This window comes from Podarcis raffonei, chromosome 2 (assembly GCF_027172205.1).
Source record: "Podarcis raffonei isolate rPodRaf1 chromosome 2, rPodRaf1.pri, whole genome shotgun sequence".
Taxonomy (NCBI): domain Eukaryota; kingdom Metazoa; phylum Chordata; class Lepidosauria; order Squamata; family Lacertidae; genus Podarcis; species Podarcis raffonei.
This window is the reverse complement of record NC_070603.1, coordinates 15,113,637-15,131,494: the sequence shown is the minus strand read 5'-3', so window position 1 is coordinate 15,131,494 and position 17,858 is coordinate 15,113,637.

The window sequence follows — 17,858 nt, the reverse complement described above, 5'->3', positions numbered from 1 at the left end:
AGACTAGGCCTAAAATGCCTCTTCAATCTTAGCTGTTTTCTGAATGTCTTTATTACTAGATAAACATGATGGATATTTCATTGCAGCTTCCAAAATGAAACCAGAATGTGCGACGGACTTTATTCTATCCCATTTATCCTGAGTGGTACAACTTTTATTGGATGTGCACTTATCTTGTGATCAGTAGCAGCAGAAAAATCCAAAGATCCTTAGTACGCTTCTGCTTGCCTTGACATCTAGTAGGTGGTAGATGATCTGGCCAGGTGAAAGAGAAAGCGTAACACCTCACATAGCTGAATTTAAAACTTGATTAGATATATAGTAAGCCTAGTTGGTCAAAAAAGAACTACTGGCCTCACTCCAAATAGAAGAGCTAGCATATTTTGCCTGTTGCAAGCAGCATCGAGTCCAGCAAGTATATATAAGAAATCTCAACTGGCTGAGAGTAGGTTGGTTGTGTGTTTAAGTGCTCCCTAACTTCCCTCGCAAGTTACAAACTTGTAGGACGCATGGTGGTTTTGAGACACTTCTTTCAGACCTAAGATCAGTGGTAACTGAAGGAAACCAGCTGCCTACATTCTTAGAGTAAGTTGGACGTAATTTTAGTAGGATCTCATGTTATCCTTAATGTTAATGGAAGGCTGTTCCTCTAAAAAACATGGCCACTACAGCCCTGTACATAAGCTTGCTGCAGTTTCTGTGCTACAGTAGTATGTGTGCACTGAGACTTTTCCATCTGGTCTTGCCCTCCCTGTCCACTATAACATTTTTCATTCTTAAACCACAGCTAATGATACCGTATCGGAAAGGAGCTGTACTTTGCAGAGCAGCTAGTACCCACTGCGTTCCAGAAAAATCAAGTGGGATACTATCAAATGTTCAAGCATCAAAAGGTTCTTGCAACACTTCAGTAGCAAGAATGAAGAGCCACATTGCCCAGCAATCTCCATGTATCTTCCAGCCCTTGCTCCACCCTTTTACCTGGCTGCCTCTTTTAATAAAACCTAAATGATCCAGCCAGTAAATGGTTTACACAGCTTTTTAAAAGAGGAAGGAAAAGAGAAGGAAGGAGGCTAAAGAGAAGATATTTATTTATTTATTTATTTATTTATTTATTTATTTATTTATTTATTTATTCTAAAGGATCTAACTGGTGTTAGTGCTTGTTTCAAAGCAGCTTTTTAACCTCTTATTGATGCCTTCATCTTGCCCCAACTGCAACAAAACATGTCTCTCCTGTATCAGCCCCTACAGTTACAGCAGGTGCTGCAGCCTTCCTGCAGCTTGGCTTCACACCCAAAGGTGCACTCTATTGTCTACTGAGACAAGACAGATGCCAATTACAAAAGTGAATGGTATTCAACTTGTCTTGAAGGCTGGTAACCCTACATCTTGGCAGTACAGCTGTTACCAGGAGCTCACTGTAAAGATGTTGAAATGTATTAATAAGCTTGGTTGCACTGGAAAGAATAGAATGATTGCTGTGGTGTGCAAGTAATGTGTTATTAATTCAGATGAAGCCCTTGGGATATGTAATCACTCTATTGGCAATTTCACCATCTTACTGCTCCATTTCAATCTGCTGGCAGGAGTGAGAGTGCAGGTTGCAGATTACCTCTGGTCACCATTTTAAAAACAAAAAACCATTGCTTGTGTAGTTGGGGTTATCTTTATCATAACTTGCTCATGGGATGCAGGTGGCGCTGTGGGTTAAACCACAGAGCCTAGAACCTGCCAGTCAGAAGGTCGGCGGTTCGAATCCCCACGACGGTGTGAGCTCCCGTTGCTCGGTCCCTGCTCCTGCCAACCTAGCAGTTCGAAAGCACCTCAAAGTGCAAGTAGATCAATAGGTACCGCCCCAGCGGGAAGGTAAACGGCGTTTCCGTGCACTGCTCTGGTTCGCCAGAAGCGGCTTAGTCATGCTGGCCACATGACCCGGAAGCTGTATGCCGGCTCCCTTGGCCAATAAAGCAAGATGAGCGCCGCAACCCCAGAGTCGGCCACGACTGGACCTAATGGTCAGGGGTCCCTTTACCCTTTAACTTGCTCCTGAGCAGGTAGGGCTTACGGTACATTTCCAATGGGCCTGTTTCAGAGTGCCCCCTTGTGGCTGCAATGAGACATCACTACAATTCTTTGGGTCTTTGCTTAGGCCGGCATAGGGGCATGCATAGCTGGATTCTATCGGGGCTATTTCTAGACGGAATTATGAATGCCCCTGGGCAGGTTTTCTCATTTGCAATTTACAGTCTGCTTTAAAGCATCAGTACTGAAACAAAAGTACTCTTGCTTCAAAGTAAATATGCGTAGGATTGGAGCTGCCTTCTAAGTATATTTTACACGGCGACTCTAAAGCCCTTAAGCCTGAAAAGACAGACCTGAACCCATGTGGCTAATATTTGTGGAAATCTCAAAGGAGAGGTTTAAGAGTATTTCCAGTACTCTGAGCTTCAGGGCCATGCTTTTCCTCTTTATTCTTCCCCATGAGCAGTAGAAGCAGAATACATTAAGCAAAACTAGCTAACGTAAGCACGTTGGGACCGTTTATGCAAAGTGGTTTTGTTCATTTAAAGCAGCCTTCCCCAGTGTGGTGTCCTCCAGATGTTTCGTTTCTGTATATCTAAACTTTCCAAGCTGCACAGCACTGGCTGAGGCAGACAGGAGTAATGGTTTAAAACAGATGGAAAGCACCAGGTTGGGGAAGCCTGATTTAAAACATCTGTATCTCGTGTTTCCTCTGAAGTTCAATGCTACTAACAGGGAATATGCAAAGGCAATATTGCAACTACCCAGTCAAACACTAAAAGCACCACTCTAAAAGAAGGAAGCACAAACAAACACACACACACACACACCCGTAATAATAGGCTTGTGCAGAACTTAAGGATTTACTTCCTGGATCAGACCAGAAGCCTCTGGAAAGCAGAAGACCAGAGGTGGGGGCAACAGTCCTCTCCCATTGGATTGTTCTCAGGATTTGGTTCCAGTATGAAAGTGAGAGCTGGACCATAAAGAAGGCTGATCGCCAAAGGATTGATGCTTTTGAATTGTGCTGGAGGAGACTCTTGAGAGTCCCATGGACTGCAAGAAGATCAAACCTATGCATTCTGAAAGAAATCAGCCCTGAGTGCTCACTGGAAGCACAGATCCTGAAGCTGAGGCTCCAATACTTTGGCCACCTCATGAGAAGAGAAGACTCCCTGGAAAAGACCCTGGTGTTGGGGAAGATGGAGGGCACAAGGAGAAGGGGATGACAGAGGACGAGATGGTTGGACAGTGTTCTCGAAGCTACAAACATGAGCTTGACCAAACTGCGGGAGGCAGTGGAAGACAGGAGTGCCTGGCGTGCTCTGGTCCAGGAGGTCACGAAGAGTCGGACACGACTAAACGACTAAACAACAACAAATACAATGGCCCATTAGTGTGCATAGCCTTACCTTTCATGAATCTCCCTACTGCTTTTTTGGAACCATCCCTACATTAATGGTCACCAGCACTTCTTAACAATAACCAGTTCCACAAGTTTATTATGTGGCCTGTGCTGTTTCTGTTTCTCTCTTCTTGAACCTGTTGCGAATCAACTTGATTGGCATAATCCTGGGCTCTTGTATAATCACAGTGGGAGTGCAAGAAAGTTCTTGAATCTCCCCGTTCGCAGTTTCATCGGCCTCCTTTACACACATACATCTTTTATCCTTTCTGTAAACTAAAAATAAAACCATTTTACCATAGCTTGTAACACCTGCACTCGCTTGGATTGCCGAAGGTGGAAAGTTCAACCCCTGGTATTCTCAGTTAAAATGATTGGGTTGCGATTGGTGTAAAAGCCTGAGATCCACCAGCCTGAAAAACAAATACAGTGGTACCTCGGGTTACATACACTTCAGGTTACAAACTCTGCTAACCCAGAAATAGTACCTCAGGGTAAGAACTTTGCTTCAGGATGAGAACAGAAATCGTGGTCCGGTGGCGCAGCGGCACAGGAGGCCCCATTAGCTAAAGTGGTGCTTCAGGCTAAGAAGAGTTTCAGGTTAAGAAAGACCTCCGGAACGAATTAAGTACTTAACCCGGGACGCAGGTGGCACTGCGTGTTAAACCACACAGCCTAGGACTTGCTGATCAGAAAGTTGGCGGTTTGAATCCCCGCGACGGGGTGAGCTCTCGTTGCTCAGTCCTAGCTCCTGCCAACCTAGCAGTTTGAAAGCACATCAAAGTGCAAGTAGATAAATAGGTACCGCTCCGGCGGGAAGGTAAACGGCGTTTCCGTGCGCTGCTCTGGTTCGCCAGAAGCGGCTTAGTCATGCTGACCACATGACGTGGAAGCTGTATGCCGGCTCCCTCGGCCAATAAAGTGAGATGAGTGCCGCAACCCCAGAGTTGGCCATGACTGGACCTAATGGTCAGGGGTACCTTTACCTTTACCTTGACCACTGTAGTATGCCGTGGCAGGAGCAGCTTCCTATGCATGCAATGAGACTTTCTAGCGTGTTATTTACAGGACTGACACCACCCTTTAGCCAAAAAAGCTTACAAAAATCAGTGCTGAGACCGACCCTGTCCTCAGGCTTTATAATCTTAAAAGGCATGACACAGGAGGAAAAGAGGAATAGGAGGGAGGGAAAAGCAAGCTCAGGCACAAGTTCCTAAAGTCATGGTAGCAGTTCCAGCTGCCTCATCCTTTAATTTAGTTGCTCCCCCCTGTACCACTGCCGCTATTGTCTGGTTGGTGCAGATTTGGTTCGTGTTGGTGCAGAACGTTGAATTCGCTTTTTCCTTCCCCCTACGTAGAACCTGCATGCAACCAAAACGCCCTGCTGCTGCTGTTCTTTGCCTCTGGCGTCATTGGTGTATATGCACCCCCCTGCCGCCCAAGAGCCAGCCATGGAGCTACAGAAGCTTGCATTGGTTGAAGGAGGTGTCTTTTTTCTTCTCCCTGCTAAAAGGATTGGAAGCTTTGCGCAGATCTTAAGAAAGAAAAAGAAAAAACTACCTCTTCCTGCGTGGGAAGCCGCTCGCTTGGGAAGCTGCTAACCACCAGGGCAGGCAGCAGAAAGAAGAAGAAAAGCAACCTCCAGCCTTGCCTGCTTTGTCACTGGGAAATGCCTGGTCTATTACTGCAGGAGAGCCTTGCCACGTGGTGCTATCCTGCCTCCACTCCCCTTTAATTAGCCAGATGATGAGGCCTGTGTGAGGCCGATCAATGGGAAGAGGTCAAAGTGCTCTGTCTCCAGTGCAGCTGAACAGAAAAGAGGAAAAGCAACGTCTGGGCTTTTCCTTTCCAGCGCCAGCTTCCGAAGTCCTCATCTAGAGTGGGTGGGGGGAGGTGGAGCAGAAAGCTGTCCTCTGCTAATTACTCCCTTTCTTGTCATGCAGGAGATGGCATGGAAAATTGCATCTGGCTGCGAGCAACATGTTTCTGGCTGCTGGGGCTGGCACAAGCTACTTAATTGTTTGCGCTAGGTGAAAAGAGATATTGTCTTTTCCCCTGTTGTAAACAAAAATTGCCCTTTTCCCTTATGGGGTATCCAAGAGCCCATCTAGAGTCCTTACATAGGTTCCCTATTGGTAGCAGAGAATAACAGAGGCCAACCAGAGAATACTGAGAAGCAAAGCAGCTAGTAAGCCTGATCTTTATTGATCTGTTGCAACAGGGTCTCCCCTCACACGCAGAAAAGGAGGAGGACCAAGAAAAATGGCGTGCAAGGCCTTATAAAGACTTTTGAAATTGCCACCCTGTAGATCAGGACCACCCCCAAAAACATCATACATACATCACAGAAGGGGTCTAACCAAAGACCACCCCTCAGATACATCATACCTACATCACAAAAAAGGCGGTCTAAAACAGAAATTTGAATGTTGTTTTTCTCCTGTCCTTGTTTATCTCCTGTCTGGCAGGTTACTTGATTGGATTGCCTGGGTAGCCTGGCCAGTCTTTTGTAATGATAAGTACTTAGTTCCTGGGCCAGGTCAAAAGCTCACACCCTGTTCATATCTTAAATGTGTCCTTAAGACAGGATTTGTGAGGAAAGGGACAATGGGGAGGTTTCCCACTTTGACCTTGCAGAGAAAACATTTGCTCAGTTTAGGAATCAAAATGGTTCCAGGTTGGCCTTCCTGTGCTGATCTATGTATGTGCTTACAGTGGTGCCTCGCAAGACGAAATTAATTCGTTCCGCAAGTTTTTTCTTCTTGCGAGTTTTTCGTCTTGCGAAGCACGGTTTCCCATAGGAATGCATTGAAAATCAATTAATGCGTTCCTATGGAGACCGCTTGCCAGGCTGGCGGTGCGGAGAAGGGCTTTTCTCCCCACCGCAAGCCTTCAGGACAGGTACCGGAACAGAGGAGAAGGCGCGCAGCGCTTCTCCTCTGTTCCCGGGGCTTGCGGTGGGAGGAGGGTTTTTCCTCCCCACCGCCAACATTCAGAACAGCATTCTGAATGTTGGCGGTGGGAAGGAAAACCCTCCTCCCACCGCAAGTCTTCAGGACAGCCTTCCAAAGGCTGGCGGAGGGAGGAGGTCTCTCCGCCCCGCCGCCAGCCTTCGGAGCAGCCATCCGAAGGCTGCCGGTGCGGAGGAGGTCTCTCCGCCCCGCCGCCAGCCTTCGGAGCAGCCATCCGAAGGCTGCCGGTGGGGCGGAGAGACCTCCTCCCGCCGCCAGCCTTCGGAGCAGCCTTCCGAAGGCTGGCGGCAGCAGGAGGTCTCTCCGCCCCACCGGCAGCCTTCGGAGCAGCCTTCCGAAGGCTGGTGGCGGGAGGAGGTCTCTCAGCCCCGCCGCCAGCCTTCGGAGGAGGTCCGAGGACAGTGGGGAAGACGCGCTGCGCTTCCCCGCTGTCCCGGAGATTTCCCTATGGGCTTTCGTCTTGCGAAGGAAGCCCATAGGGAAATTCGTTTTGCGAAGCGCCTCCAAAACGGAAAACCGTTTCGTCTAGTGGGTTTTTCGTCTTGCGAGGCGTTCGTCTTGCGGGGCACCACTGTAGTTGGTACACTTATGAACATTACCATATATCTAAGACCATAAAATTCCTATCACACCCCCCACCCCTTGACACATATATGCACAGTGCACACCCTTGTGGGGAGAACAGGGGACATTTGTTCAGCAGGGTCTTTACTCTTTCTCGTTGGGGGCTTTTTAGTTGTGTAGGGAAAGGGAATACAAAAGAAGTGTCTAAGACAGCCTTTCTCAACCTTGGGGTCCCAGATGTTGCTGGACTACCAATCCCATCATCCACGACTGTTGAACCTGCCGCCTATGGATGATGGGAGTTGTAGTCCAGCAACAATCTAGGAACCCAAGGTTGAGAAAGGCTGGTCTAAGACTATGCGCTGGGTGTACAGAGCAGTGGATACGGAGAAACTTGGGGACATGTTCTGAAGGTGAATGTTGGGAGATTCAGGACAGGCAGGAAAAGGAGGTGTTTCTTCCCAAACCAAGCACATAGTTAAATGGCAGAATTTGGCCACCAATATGGATGACTTTAACCATGGGTAGGCAAACTAAGGCCCGGGGGCCGAATCCGGCCCAATCGCCTTCTAAATCCAGCCTGCGGTCCAGGAATCAGTGTGTTTTTACATGAGTAGAATGTGACCTTTCATTTAAAGTACCGTATTTTTTGCTCCATAAGACACACTTTTTTCCTCCTAAAAAGTAAGGGGAAATGTGTGTGCGTCTTATGGAGCAAATGCAGGGGGGAGGCAGGCAGGAAAAGCCCCCAAGAGCTGCACACAAGCTCCGCGTAGCTCTTGCGGGCTTTTCCCCAGGAGGGAGAAGGGACTGACGTGGCCAGTCAGTCCCTTCTCCCTCCTCGTAGAAAAGCCCGCAGGAGCCGCGCGCTTCTTAAAGGGTGCACAACTCCTGTGGGCTTTTGCGGGAGGTGGGGGAATTGCCATAGTGCAGCCCCTCCGGCCGGGAGAGGCTGCACGCAGCTATGGCTTCTTTAGCCGCACGCAGCTTCTCTCAGGTGGAGAGGTTGCACGCGGCTAAAGAGGAAGCCATGACAGCGAGTGGGCTACATAAATTTTTTTTCTTGATTTCCCCCTCTAAAAACTAGTTGCGCCTTATGGTCAGGTGCGCCTTATGGAGCGAAAAAGACGGTACATCTCTGGGTTATTTGTGGGGCCTGCCTGGTGTTTTGACATGAGTAGAATGTGTGCTTTTATTTAAAATGCATATCTGGGTTACTTGTGGGTCATAGGAATTCGTTCTCTCCCCCCCCCAAAAAAAATAGACTGGCCTCCCACAAGGTCTGAGGGACAGTGGGCCAGCCCCCTGCTGAAAAGATTTGCCGACACCTGACTTCAACTATACTTGGAGGTCTCAGGGTGGTTCACAAAAAAGATCACAATATATAAAATCAAAGTAAGACCAATAACACCCCCGCCAAAAAAGAACCACATTTTAAAAGGGTATAGGATGTCAATCAGGTCAACCAAAGGCCTGGTTAAAAAGGAACATTTTTGCTTGGTGCGTAAAGGTGTATAATGAAGGCGCCAGGCAAACTTCCCTGGGAAGAGCATTCCAAAATGGGGAGCTGCTACAGAGAAGGCCCTGTTCTCATGTTGCCACCCTCCCGACCTCTTGAGGAGGCACACAAAGAAGGGCCTCAGAATATCAGGGTCTGGGGAGGTTATAGACCCCTGCCCTTGGTAGTTGTGGACAATACGGAACTGAATGGGACATTGGTCTAACTCAGCATAATGCAGGTTCCTCTGCTGCAAGTTAGTGTCAACAATACCAAGTTTGGTAGTCCGACTTTATATAAGGCCTCTTCCTATGTTCCTTTTGGGGGGTTTCCTGATTAAGCCAGAGGCTATGGCATGCTGCTATCGCAAGCAAAAGCTTTTACCACCTTAGTTTAAGAGGGGGAAGCCCTTATTCCTTTCACCCCAAAGATGGCCAGCTTTCATCAGTTGCGAACTGGCCAGAGTTTTGCATATAATAGTAATAATAATACAGTGGTACCTCGGGTTAAGTACTTAATTTGTTGCAGAGGTCCGTTCTTAACCTGAAACTGTTCTTAACCCGAAGCACCACTTTAGCTAATGGGGCGTCCTGCTGCTGCCGTGCCGCTGGAGCACGATTTCTGTTCTCATCCTGAAGCAAAGTTCTTAACCCGAGGTACTATTTATGGGTTAGCGGAGTCTGAAACCTGAAGCATATGTAACCTGAAGCATATGTAACCCGAGGTACCACTGTAAGAATGAATGAATGAATGAATGAATGAATAAATTGCAGCTTCAAAATCTGAAGACTGATTTTGATTCTAGGACCTGGGATGGCTGGCTTCCTGCTGGTTGCTTTCGGGTTGCTTGTGCAGTAATTTCCCCATGCTAAGTGTGGGATCCAGTCCCCGTCAAAACAATGCAAAAGGACAGTGGAACAGCGGCAGAGGTACTTGCCGACACACACAGTTCTTTCCTGTTTTCTTTTTAACTCCCAAAGTCTTTTGTGAAGAAGGCCAGTATTCAAGGCCACAGCCAAAGCTACTGCAGCTGGAAGAGAGGACAATGTGGGGGGAGGCAGATGGATGGAGAGAGGGAAAAGCGGAGGTGTCCCCATTCAGATGACACAACCTTGATGGCAGAAAGTGAGGAGGAATTAAAGAACCTTTTAATGAGGGTGAAAGAGGAGAGCGCAAAATATGGTCTGAAGCTCAACATCAAAAAAACCAAGATCATGGCCACTGGGCCCATCACCTTCTGGCAAATAGTAGGGGAAGAAATGGAGGCAGTGAGAGATTTTACTTTCTTGGACTCCATGATCACTGCAGATGGTGACAGCAGTCACGAAATTAAAAGATGCCTGCTTCTTGGGAGAAAAGCAATGACAAACCTAGACAGCATCTTAAAAAGCAGAGACATCACCTTGCCAACAAAGGTCCGTATAGTAAAAGCTATAGCTCCCAGTAGTGATGTATGGAAGTGAGAGCTGGACCATAAAGAAGGCTGATCACCAAAGAATTGATGCTTTTGAATTATGGTGCTGGAGGAGACTCTTGAGAGTCCCATGGACTGCAAGAAGATCAAACCTCTCCATTCTGAAGGAAATCAGCCCTGAGTGTTCACTGGAAGGACAGATCATGAAGCTGAGGCTCCAATACTTTGGCCACCTCATGAGAAGAGAAGACTCCCTGGAAAAGACCCTGATGTTGGGAAAGATGGAGGGCACAAGGAGAAGGGGACGACAGAGGACGAGATGGTTGGACAGCGTTCTCGAAGCTACCAGCATGAGTTTGACCAAACTGCGGGAGGCAGTGGAAGACAGGAGTGCCTGGTGTGCTCTGGTCCATAGGGTCATGAAGAGTCGGACACGACTAAACGACTAAACAACAACAACAAAACCCAGAGGTTGGTGAAACCAGCCCCTCCCCAGGGAGTAGGCCTAAGGTCCTGGTGGAAAAATCACCTATCAGACTATGGAGTGTATGACTGTACAGAAGCCACTGTTGCAGCGAGATCAAACTCAGGAGACGCTTCCTTGCCTCCTCACTCAACCTCCCAAAAGTGTGCAGTAAAGTGCTTTTTGTCTAGAGGGGAGCAGGCGCCGATGCCGCTCCTTGCACAAGGAACCCTAGGTACGCCTCTGCGGGCAAGATATAAAAGTGGGTGGGTCTCTGGAAGAATAAAAGGTGAGACTAATTAATATAACAAAGGAAAATGCATTGCGTAACTACCAGGATCTCATGATCCAACACAAAGTCCAAAGGTGTCCAAACATACTGTACTCTTCCACAACAAGCCCTCTGAAAATAAGGCACTGCTGATTTGCAGTCTTATATCTGCCCAAGAATTAAAATAAATAAATGGATTGTTAACCCTTTCTTGACCATCTTTTCATGTCTTTTCCCTCCCCCCACCCCACCCCGCCCAGTTAAATCTCTCTGCCATCTTCCCCATACTAGAAAGACACTCCTTCCACCCCAAAACATTTCACGAAGCACACTTTCAGAAGTGTAACTGAGGAGAGCCAGTGTGGTGTAGTGGTTAAGAGCGGTAGACTCGTAATCTGGGGAACCGGGTTCGTTTCCCTGCCCTTCCACATGCAACTGCTGGGTGACCTTGGGCTACTCACACCTCTCTGAAGTCTCACAGCCCCACTCACCTCACAGAGTGTTTGTTGTGGTGGAGGAAGGGAAAGGAGAATGTTAGCCACTTTGAGACTCCTTCGGGTAGTGATAAAGTGGGATATCAAATCCAAACTCTTCTTCTTCTTTATGATTGTTGTTTGGTGATCAGTTAGGGCAGAAGGGGAAGGGGCAGACTTCAGCCCTATTGGAAAATTAAGCAACGGAAGCCAGTTTGGGTAGCAATCGGACTATAACCTGGATGGGTTACGCCAGTGGTTTTCAAGCAGTGTGCCGTGGCACCCTGGAGTGCCCTGGATGATGGTCAGGGGTGCTGCGGGCAACACTGGCCTCTGTCCCTCTTCCCTTCCCTCCCTCCTCTGATGCCCTCACACATCTCTGCCTCTTGCACAGCTGTGTGTTGCGGCAGCCCTGGCTACAATCTTCCCAGGCGAATGGTGCCTCTGGGGCTGGCCAGGGGGTGCTTCCTAGGCCCCTGTGGGGCAGTGTGAGGAGGCATCCCTCTTTGGGGCAGGGAGGACAGGTCAGAGACCAGGGGCAGCAGCTGCAGCTGCCCAGAGGACTCCCAAAGAGGGGGGAGAATAGAGGAGGCTGAAGGAACACTCCACAAGGGAGGGTGTTTGAAAAAGGGGTGAGGGGCTGCCGGCTCTGCAGGCAAGGGGTGACACAACTAGGCTCCTGAGCCCCGCAGGGGTGCTGCAGAAAGAATGTAGTTGGTCAAGGGAGCCGTGGACCCCAAAAGGTTGAAAACCTCTGGGTTATGCGTTCAGAGATCAAGAGAATTTGACACCCAAGTAGCACGATGGTGGCACCAGAGCGTACCAACACCCACATCCCCACTCCAACACACCAACAATGTTGCTAATAACATTGTCAACATTGCTTATGAACCCTATAGCCGACATTGGCGTCACAAAGATGCATTACACCGTCTCACTGACCACCCCCTATCGCAAACGACAGACGGGATGGCCTGTCCCTGAACATGGACCTCCACGCCAGCTGACACCTAGGACCAACCGGCTAAATGCCAGATGGCGCAAAATACCCCAGACAAACACCTAAAAGGTAAAGGGACCCCTGACCATTAGGTCCAGTCGTGACCCACTCTGGGGTTGCGGCGCTCATCTCGCTTTATTGGCCGAGGGAGCCAGTGTACAGCTTCCGGGTCATGTGGCCAGCATGACGAAGCCGCTTCTGGTGAACCAGAGCAGCACACGGAAACACCGTTTACCTTCCCGCCGGAGTGGTACCTATTTATCTACTTGCACTTTGACGTGCTTTCGAACTGCTAGGTTGGCAGGAGCAGGGACCGAGCAATGGGAGCTCACCCCGTTGTGGGGATTCGAACCACCAACCTTCTGATCAGCAAGTCCTAGGCTGTGTGGTTTAACCCACAGCGCCACCCGCGTCCCTTTCAAACAAACACCTATATGACTACATATAGGAAACACTCTACAACCTACCTCCTACTCTTTAACCCAAATCTAAACATCGCCATCCAACCCCAACCCCACCCATCTTTCCCCCTCTTTCCCCACTTTTCTTCCCAGTGTCTCAACAAATGAAACTGATTTGAAAAAACGCTACTTGAAGGGGGAAGAGAGAGAGAGAGAGAGAGAGAGAGAGAGAGAGAGAGAGAGGCATTGCACATACATTATTTTGAAAATGTGCATCCAGTAGTTTTTCTTCCCTTTAATTGTTTTGGAGGCCCCCCAAGAGAGTGGAGCCCTAAGCTATAGCTTGTTTAAATTATATGTAAATCTGGCACTGGTTGGTGCCCTTCAAGACTGGTAGGGCAGGAGGCAGGCAGACGCACAGGTGGTGTAGCCAGAGCCAATGGCAGGCAGAGTTACACCACCCCGTGATTGGTTACAAGGAAAAAAGCAGGCAGGTGCAGACTGGCTTGAGGGCAGAGGCTGGTGGGGCAGCGCCCCTGCTTGTCCTAAGGGAGTCGCTTCCCTGGCAGCGACCCATTAAACATTAAATAGGGCTCCTGCCAGTTGACGATCCAAACTGGTTTATAATCCAGTCGAACAGCCATTCCAGGTCAGTGGCATCTTATGACCTGAGCTGCCAGTCCTGGTTGGGATTGTTATACTGTAGGCCAATCGTGTCGGAGGATGTTGGTAGGTGTGCTGCTCGCAGAATGATAGAAGGTCCTGGTTATCCATAGTTTGCGTTGCAAATCTTTTTCTCTTTTTTTAAACCCATCTTAATTAAAGTTCAAAAAGTACATAATTATATGTGCACTAAACATGGTGAGACGTAAATAAAAAAGAGAAACAGAAACAGAACCTGTGTAGCAGGGAAAATAAAGGGGGGACCCCAAAACTGCTTATTTTACAAGGTTCTTATTGTACTTCACCAGATCTTAACCTATTACAAGATCTTAACCTATTTGCAAGAATGGATTCCAAATTTCATTGAATTTGTCCGTGGCAAGTCTGCGTTTATATGCAAGCTGTTCATACGTTGTGAGTTTATATAAGTCTTCAATCCAATCATAGAAGGGAACCGCGTTTTTATTTTTCCAGTTCATCAGTATCAGTCTTTTTGCTGTGGTAAGGGCATGGAGAGTCCACTCATATTGTCCTTTCGTAAGGTTCCATGTGCTGGGTATATAATTCAAGAGGATATTTTGCTCTGTAACTGTAAGGTTGTTCCGGACAGTTCTGTCCAGGCCCGTCTTACCCATAGAGGCTAGTGGTGCGGGGCGCCAGGGCGCCAGGCTCTGGAGGGCGCCAGGCGAGAGTCCAGGGAACACCGAACGAGCGCACTGAGTGCGCCGCTCCTGCTGAGCGTTGGCTTGGTTTTTTCTCTTTTAGCCTGCAGAGGCCGAATTCTGCGGGGCGCCAGAAGGCTAAAAGGGAAAAAACTGAGCCGAAGCTCAGCGGGAGCAGCGTACATGCCCTCGCTCGGTCAGCGCAGGCCCGCTCACTCAATGTGCTGCCTGCCATGGCCACCACGGCACGAAGTGGCCAGCTGAGCTGGGAGGTGCTGCGTCCAGCCTCCGCTTCTTCCTTGACGGAGAAGTCCAGCCCTAAAAAAAGGTCGACAATTCTGGGAAAGGGGGGTGGAGCTGGAGGGATCTTTGTACCACGGCACCGGATATGCTTAAGATGGCCCTGGTTCTGGGGGCCACTAGGGGGTGCATAGGAAGATGGCCAACAATAACATCTCTCCGACCCACAGGAGGTAATTTGGAGGCTATGTTGGGAGTAATTAGCCTCCCTACCCACTCAAGACGGTGAGTGGGGCCGTTTGCCTGCTGTGCCCGATACCACCCCCGATTTTTTGAGGGGGATGGGGGCACTAGGCACAAAAACCCTCCTGTGGGATCTCGGCACTCCTGGACGCTGTCTCTGACCTGCGCCACTAGCTGCAAGAACTTCAAAAGAAACAAATTGGCACGAAGGAAATGCACATACTTCAGGAAATGAGGAGGAGTGAAGGCTGCAACAGAAGAGGTCTCTGGAAAAACAAGATTTAAATTATGAGAAGATACGTCAAGATACGGTATGGCAAATGACTGATGGGGGAGGGGGGGAAATGTTTTATTTTTTTTACTTATGTGATTAAACCCAAGAATCCCCTCCCTTCAAGAGTCAAAAGCCAGAAATGAGTAAGGACTTAAGCTGTGAATTTAAGGCTGTGTGGAGATAAACTTTAGAACCAAAGCATGTTTATAGAAGACTGTGGAATGTATAAGAGCTTTGTTATGACGCAGTCAAAAATGCCGACGCCATTTTGGGAAGCTCTGTCGGAGGACTAAGTCCGGGAGGAGAAAGAGTGAAAGACAGCTTTTCTATATCGTGGGAGAAACTCCTCAAAGAGGTCTTAAGAGCGACAGAGCTATAAATTTACGATGGAAAAAGTGATCTTATCTCCGAAGGTGACGATTTATGGGAACCATCTGGAATTGAGGAATGATGACGGGAAATCCACACAGGAGTATTATTGGCGTTTATCGGCTTAAGGAGACCATCAGAAGAGACCATAAAGGACAAAGAGAAAATATATGAATAAGAAGTGATGTGGAAACAGCAAGAGAAGATTGGAAAGAACTGTGAATATGTGTTTGGACTGTTTGAACATCTATCCGGACTTATTTGGACTGATTTGGACATTAATGCAGAAGTAAGGATTTAGATCAGAATCCTTCCTCGGATCTGGAAGTATGGGACCCCCCCAACAAAAATATAAAAATTCGGTTCTGTAATTTGGAATTTATGTGATGTGGTTTGATTTGATGTGATTGGCCGGTTAATAAAATTTATTTTTTTTTAAAAAAGATGGGCCTGGTTCTGTTGATGGTTTCAAAAAAATTCTCAATATAGGACAATGAAGAAACATATGTTTTAGAGAAGCATTATGCCTATTGCATCTCCAACAGTTAAATATCGTATAGATAGCCCTTTTTTAAACAAACGTAATAGGGTCCCTTATATTCTGAATATTATTTTTGGTTGTATGAGCCTCGATTTAAGATCCAGGGACACCCTTGATATAGCAGTTAAAACAGTTTCCGACTGTGTGGTATAAATTGAGATCTCTAATTCAGAATTACAGAATTAGAGAGTTGCAAAACTTTATGTAAGAAAACCCTGGTTGGAGACCTCCGCTCTTTGATACTGCCTCACTACTTATAACAAAAGCATAACTTATGCAGAGTTGATATCCATCAGTGGGCGGCTTTCCTTGCAGCTTAGTAGGAGAGGCTGTGCATGAGTCGAACCAGTGCCTGGATGTGGCCATGGAGTGGATGAGGGTCAATAGACTTGAAGCTGAATCCGGCAGAGACTCTGTGGCTAAGTGAATCCCAGGTTTGAGAACAAGGGTATTTGCACTGTCTCTAGACAGGGGTTACACTCTCTTTGAGGGAGGAAGTATGCAGCTTAAAGGGGCTCTAAAGAGCACTGGATAGCTCAGGATGGTGACACCAAGGTTGCAGGTTTGATCCCCAAGATGGGACAGCTGCATATTCCTGCATTGCAGGGAGCTGGACTAGATGGTTCTCAAGGTCCCTTCCTTTTTTTTTTTTTAGAATAATATTTATTAAGTTTTAGATGTTACAAAGAAAAAGAACGATACTTCCAGATTAAACAAAAACCCAACAATACACATCACATTGAGAAAAAAGAAAGAAAAAAAGAAAGAAAAAAAAGAGGAAAAAAATTATAAAAAGAACAGAAGAACAGAAAAATAAAAACATTTTAAAAAACACAACGAACCTTCCCATAACTTATCTTTCATTTACTTGTTTCCTTGACCTCCTCGCACCTCCCCTTTTTGTATTCTAGTTCGGTTAACTATCTCAGCAAATCCTTTCCATCTTTCCCAATTTTTATCCTATAATTAATCTTAATATAGTATAACTTTACCTTTCCTCTTTTCCTCCATTAACAATCTTTTTTTACCTATTCCTTTATAATATTTCTGCTAAAGCCACATAACTTCATTCCATCCTCCTTCTAACATTCCTTAATTTTACAATGTTTCTGTAAGTAGTCTTTAAATTTCTTCCAATCTTCTTCCACCGACTCGGATTCTGCCAGTCATTTCCGCCAGTTCCATAAGGTCCATCAGCTTCATCTGCCACTCTTCCCGGGTGGGTAGATCTTGTGTCTTCCAGTACTTTGCAATAAGTATTCTTGCTGCTGTTGTGGCGTACATAAAGAAAGTTCTATCCTTCTTTGGCACCAATTGGCCGACCATGCCCAGGAGGAAGGCCTCTGGTTTCTTCAGAAAAGTCCCTTCCAACTCTATGATCCTTGGTGGCAATTGTATTGCTAAGTAATCTATATGAAACCAATTCAAAATGAATTGGGTACATGCCAGAAAACTAATATTTTCGCATTTAAGCGAATTTAAATCAACGGATTTGGCACACCATGACGGAACTCAGCACTGGATTGTGGTCTTGGTGTTTACAGTCCTAGAGGCAGATTTAGGGGAGTGTGACCAGTTCGGTTGCACTGGGCACAGAGCCTTAAGGGTGCTGCAGGTGATACCACAACCATTACTTAGAATGGAGTGAGAGAGCTGGTGTGTGTGTGTGTGTGTTTGCACCAAACTTTGGCATCGCACGGGGTGTTGCTGAAATTTGAGACTCCGAGGTCCGCCACTCACCGTCCCCTCCTACCATTTGAATGTAGGGGAGAAACTAAAGCGGCCTTCTGTAATTTTGTGCCCTCCAGTTGTTGTGAACTACAACTCACATCCCAACCATGCTGGCTGGGGCTTGTGGGAGGCATAGTCCGAAACATGTGGTGGGTACCAGGCTGGAGAAGAGAGAGAGAGAGAGAGAGAGAGAGAGAGAGAGTCACTTTCTCTCAGCCTCAGCACTCCACATCTGTAGAACATAGCTGTCAACTTACAGATTTGAAAATAAGGGACCAGCAGCCTCACCTGTTCCAGGCACTCCAGTCTTCCTGTCCTCCTGCAGTCTGGTCAAACTCATGCTGGTAGCTTCGAGAACACTGTCCAACCAACTTTGTTACCAGAGGTTCAACTGAATAGAATCTGAATCACATGCACCACAAGGCCTATGCAGCCTCAACTTAAGATGGCTCCCCGGCCTGGCTTTACACTGCAAAGTTTGCAGCAGCACGTGCAACAAAATGGCGTCCAGCATTCAAAAACCCCCTCAGCTTGCATTAACTAGCCACACACAGGGCATGCAAGCTCCACCCCCCAGTCGTTCTTAGACTTCTTATTGGGTGAGCAACACAGCCAAGCAACACAGTTGGAGCCTCCCTCCTCCTTGGCC